Source organism: Lagenorhynchus albirostris, chromosome 16, assembly GCF_949774975.1.
Source record: "Lagenorhynchus albirostris chromosome 16, mLagAlb1.1, whole genome shotgun sequence".
In the NCBI taxonomy this organism is placed as follows: domain Eukaryota; kingdom Metazoa; phylum Chordata; class Mammalia; order Artiodactyla; family Delphinidae; genus Lagenorhynchus; species Lagenorhynchus albirostris.
In genome coordinates, this window is record NC_083110.1 from 24,976,324 (window position 1) to 24,988,299 (window position 11,976).

Consider the following 11,976-nt stretch of genomic DNA (forward strand, 5'->3'; position numbering starts at 1 on the left):
GGTCTGCCTGCCGGTGCGGGGGACGTGGGTTCGTGCCCCGGTCCGGGAAGATCCCTAAAAAAAAAAAAAAGAAGTGTTGACCGAAGTCTAGTGTTTTGGCATCATCTTCAGTTTATACTTTGCTTTTTTAGTCATGCGAAGAAATAAATTCCATCCATGAAATCACTAAGCTAAAAAACGATGGCTTTATGGACCAAATGAGTTACTTAGCTTCTCTCTCAAAAGTCTGGAAAGCCGCAGAGAAAATAATGAATTAAATTTCTTCCTTGTAGATAAGAAATCTATTTGTCTAAAGACTCAGACTCCAGGAAGGGTAGTAGTTATAAAATATATCATATGAACAGCAACAATGCCACCAATATTTTAAAGTACCTACAATTTTTAAAACCACTGTGTGTGTGTGTATATATTTTTTTAAATTTCACATCAATTCTACAAAGGAGGGTAAATACCATTCCCATTTGAGAGGTGAGAAAACTGAGATACAAAGTTTAAATGACTCAGTCAAAGATAAACAGGCTATCAAGGATAAGAGCTGAGGGTCAGAACCAGCTATTACATCATCTGGGGCGCCCAGTCAAAATGAAAATGCAGAGCTCCTTCTCAAAAAGCAGGGAAAAAGTGCCATTAAGGGACCTAAAATACAAAGTTTTCCTTTAAAAATGTTTTATTGTGTTATCACTGTTGTAAAATATAATTGGGTAATAGTGATAACTGAGTAACAATTTTTGGTGTCATAATTTTATATAATATGATGTGTAATACTTTATTAACATATGATGTCATGATTGATCATTTTTCTGACTTGCTTTTCTGTAAATTCATCTATTAGGTCATCAAAATTTATACTTTTAATAACTTCATTTTCAATTCATACAATTGAAAGCAATGTCAATTGCTCTTGGCAAATGCAAGGTCACAAATAATATTTGATAATCTTTAATTTTGCGAAGGCTCTGCTGATCCAGCTCTTACTGGAGCTAGTAATAGTATTTTTCCCCCATTTCTTGATACCTTAAAATTTTTTGTAATTGCAGTAAACTATTCATACTTACCATTTTAACTATTTGTAAATGGACAGTGCAGTGTCTTTAAGTACATTAGGTACATTCACAATGTTGTTCAGCTGTCGTCACTTCACATCTCCAGAAATTTTTTATCATCCCAGATTGAAACTCTATGCATATGAAACAATAATTCCCCATTCTCCTTTTCCTTCAGCCTCTGGCAACCACTATTCTCCTTTCTGTCCATATGAATTTGTCTATACAAGGTACCTCATAGAAATGGCTCATACAATATTTGTCCTTTTGTGTCTGGCTTGTTTCACTGAGCATAACGTTGTCAGGTTTCATCCATGCTGAAGTATGTGTCAGTACTCATTATTGTGAATAATGCTGCTGTGAAATTAGTATACAAATACCTGTTTGAGTCCCTACTTTCAATTCTTTTGGGTACATACCTAGAATTGGATTTGCTAGATCATATGGTAATTCTACATTTAACTTTTTGAGGAATCATCATATTGTTTTCCACTGTGGCTGCACCAGTTACATTGCCCCCAGCAATGCACTGGGTTCCAATTTCTCCACATCCTTACCAATGCTTATTATTTTCCTTTTTTTTGACAACAGCCATCCTAATGGGTATGAGGTAGTATCTCATTGCCGTTTTGATTTGCATTCTCTAATGATTAGTGATATTGAGCACCTTTTCAGGAGCTTTTTGGTCATTTGTATGTCATCGTTGGAGAAGTGTCTATTCAAGTCCCTCTTTGCCTAGTTTTTTTCCGCAGTGTTATTGAGATATAACTGGAATATAACATTATGTAAATTTAAGGTGTACATCATGATTTGATACTTATATATACTGTGCAAGGATTACCACAGTAGGGTTAGTTAACACCTCCATCACTTCACATAATTATCATTCCTTTTTGTGGTGGGAACATTTAAGATCAATTTTCTTAGCAACTTTCAAATATATATAATAAAATGTTGTGAACTGTAGTCAATGTGCTATAGACTACATCCTCAGAACTTTAAAAAAATTTTTTATTGGAGTCTAGTTGATTTACAGTGTGTTAGTTTCAGGTGTACAGCAAAGTGAATGAGATATATATACATATATATATATATATATACACACACATACTTTTTCAGATTTAAAAAAAATTTATTGGAGTATAGTTGATTTACAATGTTGTGTTAGTTCAGCAGTACAGCAAAGTGGTTCAGTTATACAGATACATATATTCATTCTTTTTCAGATTCAGTTCCCATATAGGTTATTACACAATATTGAGTAGAGTTCCTTGTGCTATACAGTAGGTCCTTGTTGGTTATCTATTTTATATATAGTAGTGTATGTATGTTAATCACAAGCTCCTAATTTATCCCTCCCCCTCCACGTTTCCTCTTTGGTAACCATAAGTTTGTTTTCAAAATGTGTGAATCTGTTTCTGTTTTGTAAATAAGTTCATTTATATCATTTTTTAAAATTAGATTCCACATATGAATGAAATCACATGATATTTGTCTTTCTGTGTCTGACTTACTTTACTCAGTATGACAATCTGTAGGTCCATCCCTGTTGCTGCAAATGGCATTATTTTGTTCTATTTTTTTTTGACAGTCGTAGTCTAACCAAGTTTATTTTTTTATTTTTATTTTTTTAACATCTTTATTGGAGTATAATTGCTTTACAATGGTGTGTTAGTTTCTGCTTTATAACAAAGTGAATCAGTTATACATATACATATGTTCCCATATCTCTTCCCTCTTGCGTCTCCCTCCCTCCCTCCCTCCCACCCTCCCTATCCCACCCCTCTAGGTGGTCACAAAGCACCAAGCTGATCTCCCTGTGCTATGCAGCTGCTTCCCACTAGCTATCTATTTTACATTTTGTAGTGTATATATGTCCATGCCACTCTCTCACTTTGTCACAGCTTACCCTTCCCCCTCCCCATATCCTCAAGTCCATTCTCCAGTAGGTCTGTGTCTTTATTCCCATCTTACCCCTAGGTTCTTCATGACCTTTTTTTTTCTTAGATTCCATATATATGTGTTAGCATACGGTATTTGTCTTTCTCTTTCTGACTTACTTCACTCTGTATGACAGATTCTAGGTCTACCCACCTCACTACAAATAACTCAATTTCTTTTCTTTTCATGGCTGAGTAATATTCCATTGTACAGATGTACATCTTCTTTATCCATTCCTCTGTTGATGAATATTTAGGTTGCTTCCATGTCTCGGCTACTGTTCTCCATAGTGGCTCCACCAATTTATATTCCCACCAACAGTGTAGGAGGGTTCCCTTTTCTCCACACCATCTCCAGCATTTACTGTTTGTAGATTTTTTGATGATGGCCATTCTGACCAGTGTGAGGTGAAACCTCATTGTAGTTTTGATTTGCGTTTCTCTAATAATTAGTGATGTTGAGCATATTTTCATGTGCTTTTTGGCCATCTGTATGTCTTCTTTGGAGACATGTCTATTTAGATCTTCCCATTTTTTGATAGGGTTGTTTGTTTTTTTGATATTGAGCTGCATGAGCTATTTGTATATTTTGGAGATTAATCCCATGTCACTTGCATCATTTGCAAATATTTTCTCCCATTCTGTGGGCTGTCTTTTCGTTTTGTTTATGGTTTCCTTTTCTGTGCAAAAGCTTTTACATTTAATTAGGTCCCATTTGGTTTTTTTTGTTTGTTTTTATTTTCATTATAATCTAGAAGGTGGATCAAAAAAGATATTGCTGTGACTTATGTCAGAGAGTGTTCTGCCTATGTTTTCCTCTAAGAGTTTTATAGTATCCATCCTTACTTTTAGTTCTTTAATATATTTTGAATTTATTTTTGTGTGTAGTGTTAGGGAGTGTTCTAATTTCATTCTTTTACATGTAGCTGTCAGTTTTCCCAGCACCACTTATTGAAGAGATTGTCTTTTCTCCATTGTATTAGGTTGGCCTAGAAGTTCCTTTGGTTTTTAAGTTAAAGTAAAAGACCCTTTTTTCATTTTAACCAAGAACTTTATTGAACAATGTATTCACCGTTTTTTCCCACTACCTTCTGCCATTTTTCAGGCAACTTCATAATTCCATTTTCCCAAAACTTTTTATCTTTTTGAGCAAAGAACCATTCCAGATGCCTTTAGAGTCTTCCAGGGAATTGAATTTTTTCCATTAAGAGAATTTTGTAAAGACCAAAATAAATGGAAATCCGAAGGTGCAATGTCTGGTGAATATGGCAGATGAACCAGAATTTCCCAGCCAAGCTGTGACAGTTTTTGCCTGGTCATCAAAGAAACATGCGGTCTTTCGTCATCCTGATGGAAGATTATGCGTTTTCTGTTGGCTAATTTCGGATGCTTTCATGAGTGCTGCTTTCAGTTGGTCTAACTGGGAGCAGTGCTTGTTGGAATTAATCATTTGGTTTTCCAGAAGGAACTTATAATAGAGGACTCCTTTCCAATCCCACCATGTACACAACATCACCTTCTTTGGATGAAGACTGGCTTTTGGTGTGGTTGCTGGTGGTTCATTTTGCTTGCCCCACGATCTCTTCTGTTCCACATTATTGAACAGTATCCACTTTTCATCACCCATCACAATTTGCTTTAAAAACGGAAGATTTTCATTACATTTAAGTAGAGAATCGCATGCAGAAATATGGGCAAGAGGTTTTTTTTGCTTAACTTATGTGAACCCAAACATCAAAGCCATTAACATAACGAAGCTTGTGCAAATGATTTGGATATTTTGAGTATGTCGGCTATCTCCTGCATGGTATAACATTGATTGTTCTCAATTAATATCTTGGTTTGATCACTATCAACTTCAACTTGTCTACCTGACCGTGGAGCATCGTCCAGCCAGAAATCTCCAACGCAAAACTTCACAAACCACTTTTGACACGTTCGATCCATCCCAGCGCCTTCTCTATACACTGCACAAATCTTTTCTTGCATTTCAGTTGCATTTTTACCTTCCTTGAAATAGTAAAAGCATAATATGTGGAAAATGTTGTGTTTTTTCTTCCATCTTCAATATTAAAATTCACCAACTTTAAGGTTTTTTTTTAAATGCATGCTGATATGATACCTGTCACAATACAATCTAACAAAATTGTTTCAAATGAAGTTAAAGACAACTAAGCACTACTAGAGTAATCATATGGAAAAAACCTGAATGAACTTTTTGGCCAATCTAGTATATTCTTGCCTCCTTTGTCATAGATTAGGTAATCATAGGTGCATGGGTTTATCTCTGGACTTTCTATCCTGTTCCATTGACCCATATTTCTGTTTTTGTTCCAGTACCATACTGTTTTGATTACTATATCTTTGTAGTATAGTCTGAAGTCAGGGAGCCTGATTCCTCCAGCTCTGTTTTTCTTTCTCAAAATTTATTTTGCTATTCAGGATCTTTTGTGTTTCCATACAAATTGTAAAATTTTTTGTTCTAATTCTGTTAAAAATGCCATTGGTAATTCAATAGGGATTGCATTGAATCTGTAGAATGCTTTGGGTCATTTTCACAGTATTGATTCTTCCAATCTAAGAACACGGTATATCTCTCCATGTGTTTGTGTCATCTTTTCTTTCTTTCGTCAGTATCTTATAGTTTTCTGAGTCCAGGTTTTTTGCCTCAAGTAGCTTTATTCCTAGGTATTTTATTCTTTTTGATGCAATGGTAAATGGGATTGTTTCCTTAATTTCTTTTTCTGACCTTTTGTTGTTAGTGTAGAGGAATGCAAGAGATTTCTGTGTATTAATTTTGTATCCTGCAACTTTACCAAATTCACTGATGATCTGTAGTAGTTTTCTGGTACCATCTTTAGGATTTTCTATGTATAGCATCGTGTCATCTGCAAACAGTGGCCATTTTACTTCTTCTTTTCCAATTTGGATTCCTTTTATTTCTTTTTCTTCTGTGATTGCCGTGGCTAGGACTTCAAAAACTATGTTGAATAATAGTGGCAAGAGTAGACAGCCTCATCTCTTTCCTGTTCTTAGAGGAAATGCTTTCAGTTTTTCACCATTGAGAATGATGTTTGCTGTGGGTTCGTCATATATGACCTTTATTATGTTGAGGTAGGTTCTCTCTGTGCCCACTTACTGGAGAGTTTTTATCAGAAATGGGTGTTGAATTTTGTCAAAGGCCTTTTCTGCATCTATTGAGATGATCATATGGTTTTTATTCTTCAGTTTGTTAGTATGGTGTATCACATTGATTGATTTGCATATATTGAAGAATCCTTGCATCCCTGGGATAAATCCCACTGAAATCATGGTGTATGATCCTTTTAATGTGTTATTGGATTCTGTTTGCTAGTATTTTGTTGAGGATTTTTTGCGTCTGTGTTCATTAGTGATATTGGCCTATAATTTTCTTTTTTTCTTTTTTTCTTTTTTGTGTGGTACACGGGCCTCTCACTGTTGTGGCCTCTCCCATTGCGTAGCACAGGCTCCAGACACACAGGCTCAATGGCCATGGCTCATGGGCCCAGCCGCTCCGCAGCATGTGGGATCTTCCCGGACCGGGGCATGAACCCGTGTCCCCTGCTTCAGCAGGAGGACTCTCAACCACTGCGCCACCAGAGAAGCCCAATTTTCTTTTTTTGTGATATCTTTGTCTGGTTCTTGTATCAGGATTTTGGTGGCCTCATAGAATGAGCTTGGGAGTGTTCCTTCCTCTGCAATATTTTGCAATAATTTCAGAAGTGTAGGTGTTAACTCTTCTCTAAATGTATGGTAGAATTTGCCTGTGAAGCATCTGATCCTGGACTTCTGTTTGTTGGAAGATTTTTAATCACAGTTTCAATTTTGGTGCTTGTGATTGGTCTGTTCATATTTTCTATTTCTTCCCAGTTCAGTCTTGGAAGGTTGCAGCTGTCTAAGAATTTGTCCACTTCTTCTAGGCTGTCCATTTTATTGGCATATAGTTGCTTGTAGTAGTCTCTTATGATCCTTTGTATTTCTGTGGTGTCCGTTATAACTCCTTTTTCGTTTCTAATTTTTTTGATTTGAGCTGTCTCCTTTTTTTCTTGATAAGTCTGGCTAAAGGTTTATCAATTTTGTTTATCTTTTCATAGAACCAGCTTTTAGTTTCACTGATCTATTGTTTTCTTCATCTCTATTTCATTTATTTCTGCTCTGATCTTTATGATTTCTTTCCTTCTAACTTTGGGTTTTGTTTGTTCTTCTTTCTCTGTTTGCTTTTGGTGTAAGTTTAGGTTGTTTATTTGAGATTTTTCTTATTTCCTGAGGTAAGATTGTTTTGCTATAAACTTCCCTCTTTGCTGCATCCCATAGGTTTGGATCATTGTATTTTTGTTGTCATTAGTCTCTAGGTATTTTTTGATGTCCTCTTTGATTTCTTCAGTGACCCATTGGTTGTTTACTCTCCACGTGTTTGTGTTTTCTACAGTTTTTTTTCCTGTAATTTATTTCTTATCTCATAGTGTTTTGGTTGGAAAAGATGCTTGATAGTGATTTCAGTTTTCTTAAATTTATTGAGGCTTGCTTTATGGTTCAGCATGTGATCTATGAGGAGAATGTTGTGTGTGCACTTGAAAAGAATGTGTATTCTGCTGCTTTCAGATGGAATGCTCTGTAAGTATCAATTAAGTCCATCTGGTTTAATGTGTCATTTAAGTCCTCTGTTTCCTTATGGATTTTCTATCTGGATGATGTGTCCATTGGTGTAAGTGGGGTGTTAGGGTCCTCCACTCTTACTGTGTTACTGTCATTTTCCCCTTTTATGGCTGTTAACATTTGCCTTATATATTGAGGTGCTCCTATGTAGGGTGCATATATATTTACAATTGTTATATCTTCTTCTTGGATTGATCCCTTGATCATTATGTAGTGTCCTTCTTTGTCTCTTGTAAGAGTCTATTTTAAAGTCTATTTTGTCTGATATGAGAATTGTTACTCCAGCTTTCTTTTGATTTCCATTTGCATGGACTATCTTTTTCCATCCCCTCGCTTTCAGTCTGTGTGTGTCCCTAGGTCTGAAGTGGGTCTCTTGCAGACAGCATATATATGGGTCTTGTTTTTGTATCTATTCAGCCAGTCTATGTCTTTTGGTTGGAGCATTTAATCCACTTACATTTAAGGTAATTATCAATATGTATGTTCCTATTGCCATTTTCTTAATTGTTTTGGATTTGTTTTTGTAGGTTTTTTTTCTTCCCTTCCTCTTTTGTTATTTTTGGTTTGCAGTTCCCATGAGGTTTTATATATATATATATATAGTTGTTTTAAGTTGCTGGTCTCTTTCCCTTCTAGAGAAGTTCCTTTAGCATGTGTTGTAACCCTGGTTTGGTGGTGCTGAATTCTCTTAGCTTTTGCTTGTCTGTAAAGTTTTTGATATTTCTGTCGAATCTGAATGAGAGCCTTACTGGGATAGAGTATTCTGGGTTGTAGTCTTTCCCCTTTCATCACTTTAAATATATCACGCTGCTCCCTTCTGCCCTGTAGAGTTTCTGCTGAAAACTCAGCTGATAACTTTATGGGGATTCCCTTGTATGTTGTTTGTTGCTTTTCCCTTGTTGCTTTTAATATTTTTTCTTTGTATTTAATTTTTGTCAGTTTGATTATATGTTTCTCAGCATGTTCCTCCTTGGGTTTATTCTGTATGGGAATCTCTGCACTTCCTTGACTTGAGAGAATGTGTCCTTCCTCATGTTAGGGAAGTTTTTGGCTATAATCTCTGCAAATATTTTCTCAGGCCCTTTCTCTTTCTCTTCTCTCTCTGGGATCCCTATAATGCAAATGTTGGTGCATTGAATATTGTCACAGAGGTCTCTGAGACTGTCCTCATTTCCTTTCATTCTTTTTTCTTTATTCTGTTCTGTGACAGTGATTTCCACCACTATGTCTTCCAGCTCACTTATTCGTTCTTCTTCTTCAGTTATTCTGCTATTGATTCCTTCTAGTGTATTTTTCATTTCAGTTATTGTATTGTTCATCTGTTTATTTGTTCTTTAAATCTTCAAGCTCCTTATTAAACACTTCTCGTACCTTCTCAGTCTACACCTCCATTCTTTTCCGAGATTTTGGATCATCTTTACTATCATTACTCTGAATTCTTTTTCAGATAGATTGTCTATCTCCTTTTCATTTAGTTGTTCTCAGGGGTTTTTATCTTGTTCCTTCATCTACAACATATTTCTCTAACTTTCTGTATTTGTGGTCTCCTTTCTGCAGGCTGCAGAGTCGTAGTTCCTCTTACTTCTGGTGTCTGCCCCCTGGTGGGTGGAGCTGGGTTTTGTCCCTCTGGTGGTCAAGGCTGTGTTAAGGGGTGTGTTTTGAGGTGGCTGTGAGCTCAGTATGACTTTAGGCAGCCTGTCTGCTGATGGGTGGGGCTGTGTTCCTATCTTGCTGGTTGTTTGGCCTGAGGAGTTCCAGTGCTGGAGCCTGCAGGTTGTTGGGTGGGGCCCAGTCACGATATTGTTTCTCTTTCTTTTATCTCTTATCTCTCTGAGACACAGTAGTCCATGGAATCCAGAATTATATTATCACAACCCAACTTCCTTTCGTTCAGGTGGAACACATTGTAGTTCTTTTTCTTTTCCTTTGTTCTCAGTGTAGTTTCACTTGCTTAAGGGTACTACATCCAGAGGCCTGTCACCTGGCCCTTCAGAACAGAGTTCCTGGTGTGAAATGGCTCTGTCAACACCTCAGTTCAAGAACTTACTCACTTAGTAACTGAAAGTTTGTATTCTTTGACTGACATCTCCCCAATTTTCCCAGCCCTCAACCCCTGGCAACCACTTTTCTATTCTCCGTTTCTGAGTTTTGCATTTTTAGATTCCACATACAAGTGATATCATAAAGTGTATGTCTTTCTCTTTTTGACTTATTTCACTTAACATAATGCCCTCAGGGTCTATCCATGTTGTGGCAAATGGCAGGATTTCTTTCTTTCTCATGGCTGCATATATATAATTTTTTATTAGGATGTTTCCATATACTGGCTATTGTGAATAATGCTATAGTGAACATGGGGATGCAGATATCTCTTTGATCATGATTATATTTCCTTGGATATATGCCCAGAAGTGGGATTGCTAATCATATGGTAGTTCTACTTTTAACTTTTTGTGGAACCTCTATACTGTTCTCTATAGTGGCTGAACCAATTTATTTACCCACCAACAGTGCATAAGGGTCTCCCTTTCTCTATATCCTTGCCCACACTTAACTCTTGTCTTTTTTTTTCTTTTTTTTCTTTTTTTTTTTCTTTGCGGTACGTGGGCCTCTCACTGTTGTGGCCTCTCCTGTTGCAGAGCACAGGCTCTGAGGCCATGGCTCACGGGCCCAGCCGCTCCGCGGCACATGGGATCTTCCTGGACCGGGGCAAGAACCCGTGTCCCCTGCATCAGCAGGTGGACTCTCAACCACTGCGCCACCAGGGAAGCCCTAACTCTTGTCTTTTTGATGATAGCCATTCTGACAGGTGTGAGTTTATCTCATAGTAATTTTGATTTGCATTTCCCTGATGATTAGTTATGTTGAAAATCTTTTCATATGCCTGTCGGCCATCTGTATATTGTTTTTGGAAAAATGTCTATTCAAGTTGTCTGTCCATTCTTTAATCTGTTTAGGTGTTCTTGTTACTGAGTTATATGAGTTTCTTGTATATTTTGGATAGTAAACCCTTATCAGATACATGATTTGTAAATATTTTCTCCCATTCTGTAGGTTGCCTTTTTATTGTGTTGATCATTTTCTTTGCTGTTCAGAGCTTTTTAGTTTGATGTAGTCCCACTTGTTTATTTTTGCATTTGTTGCCTTTGCTTTTGGTGTCAAATCCAAAAATATCATCACCAAGACCAGTTTCAAGGAGCTTACTACCTGTATTTTCTTCTAGGAGGTTTATGCTTTCAGGTTTTAGGCTCAAGGCTTTAATCCATTTTGAGTTGATTTTTGAGTATGGTGTAAGATAGTGGTTCAGTTTCATTATTTCGAATGTGGCTATACAGTTTTCTTAGCACCATTTACTGAAGAGACTGCCCTTTCCCCATTGTATATTCTTGACTCCTTTGTTGCAAATTAATTGATCATATATATGGGGGTTCACGTCTAGGCTCTCTATTCTGTTCCATTGATCTATGTGTCTGTTTTTATGCCAACCCTATACTGTTTTGATAACTGTAGCTTTGTAATATAGCTTGGAATCAGAAAATGTGATGCCTCCAGCATTGGTCTTCTGTCTCAAGATTGCTTTGGCTTTTCAGGTCTGTTTTGGTTCTATACAAAATTTAGGATTGTTTGTACTCTTTCTGTGTAAAATGCCATTGGAATTTTAATAGAGACTGTGTTGAATCTAGAGGTCTCTTTGCATAGTATGGACATTTTAACAACATTTATCCTTCCCATTCATGACCATGGAATATCTTTCCATTTATTTATGTCATCTTCAATTTCTTTCATCAGTGTCTTTCAGGTTTCAGTGTATAGATCTTTCACTGCCTTGGTTAAATTTATTCCTAGGTATTTTTTTCTTTTTGATGCAATTGTAAATGAGTTTGTTTTCTTAATTACTCTGATAGTTTGTTATTAGCACATAGAAAGGCAACATTTTTGTACATTGATTTTTGTATCCTATAAATTTACTGGATTTGTCTTTAGTTTTCATAGTTTTTTGTGGAATCTGTAGGAGTTTCTACATATAGTATCACATCATCTGCAAATAGTGACAGTTTTACTTCCTCCTTTCCAATTTGGATGCCATTATTTCATTTTCTTGCCTAATTGCTCTGGCTAGGACTTCCAATGCTATGTTAATAAAAGTGGTAATAGTCAGCATCCTTGTCTTACTCTTAATCTTAGAGGAAAGCTTTCAGATTTTCTCCATTGAGTATGATGTTAGCTATGGGTTTGTTGTATGTGGCCTTTATTATGTTGAGGTACATTCCCTCTGTACCCATTTTGTTGAGAGTTTTTAATCATAAATGATTGTT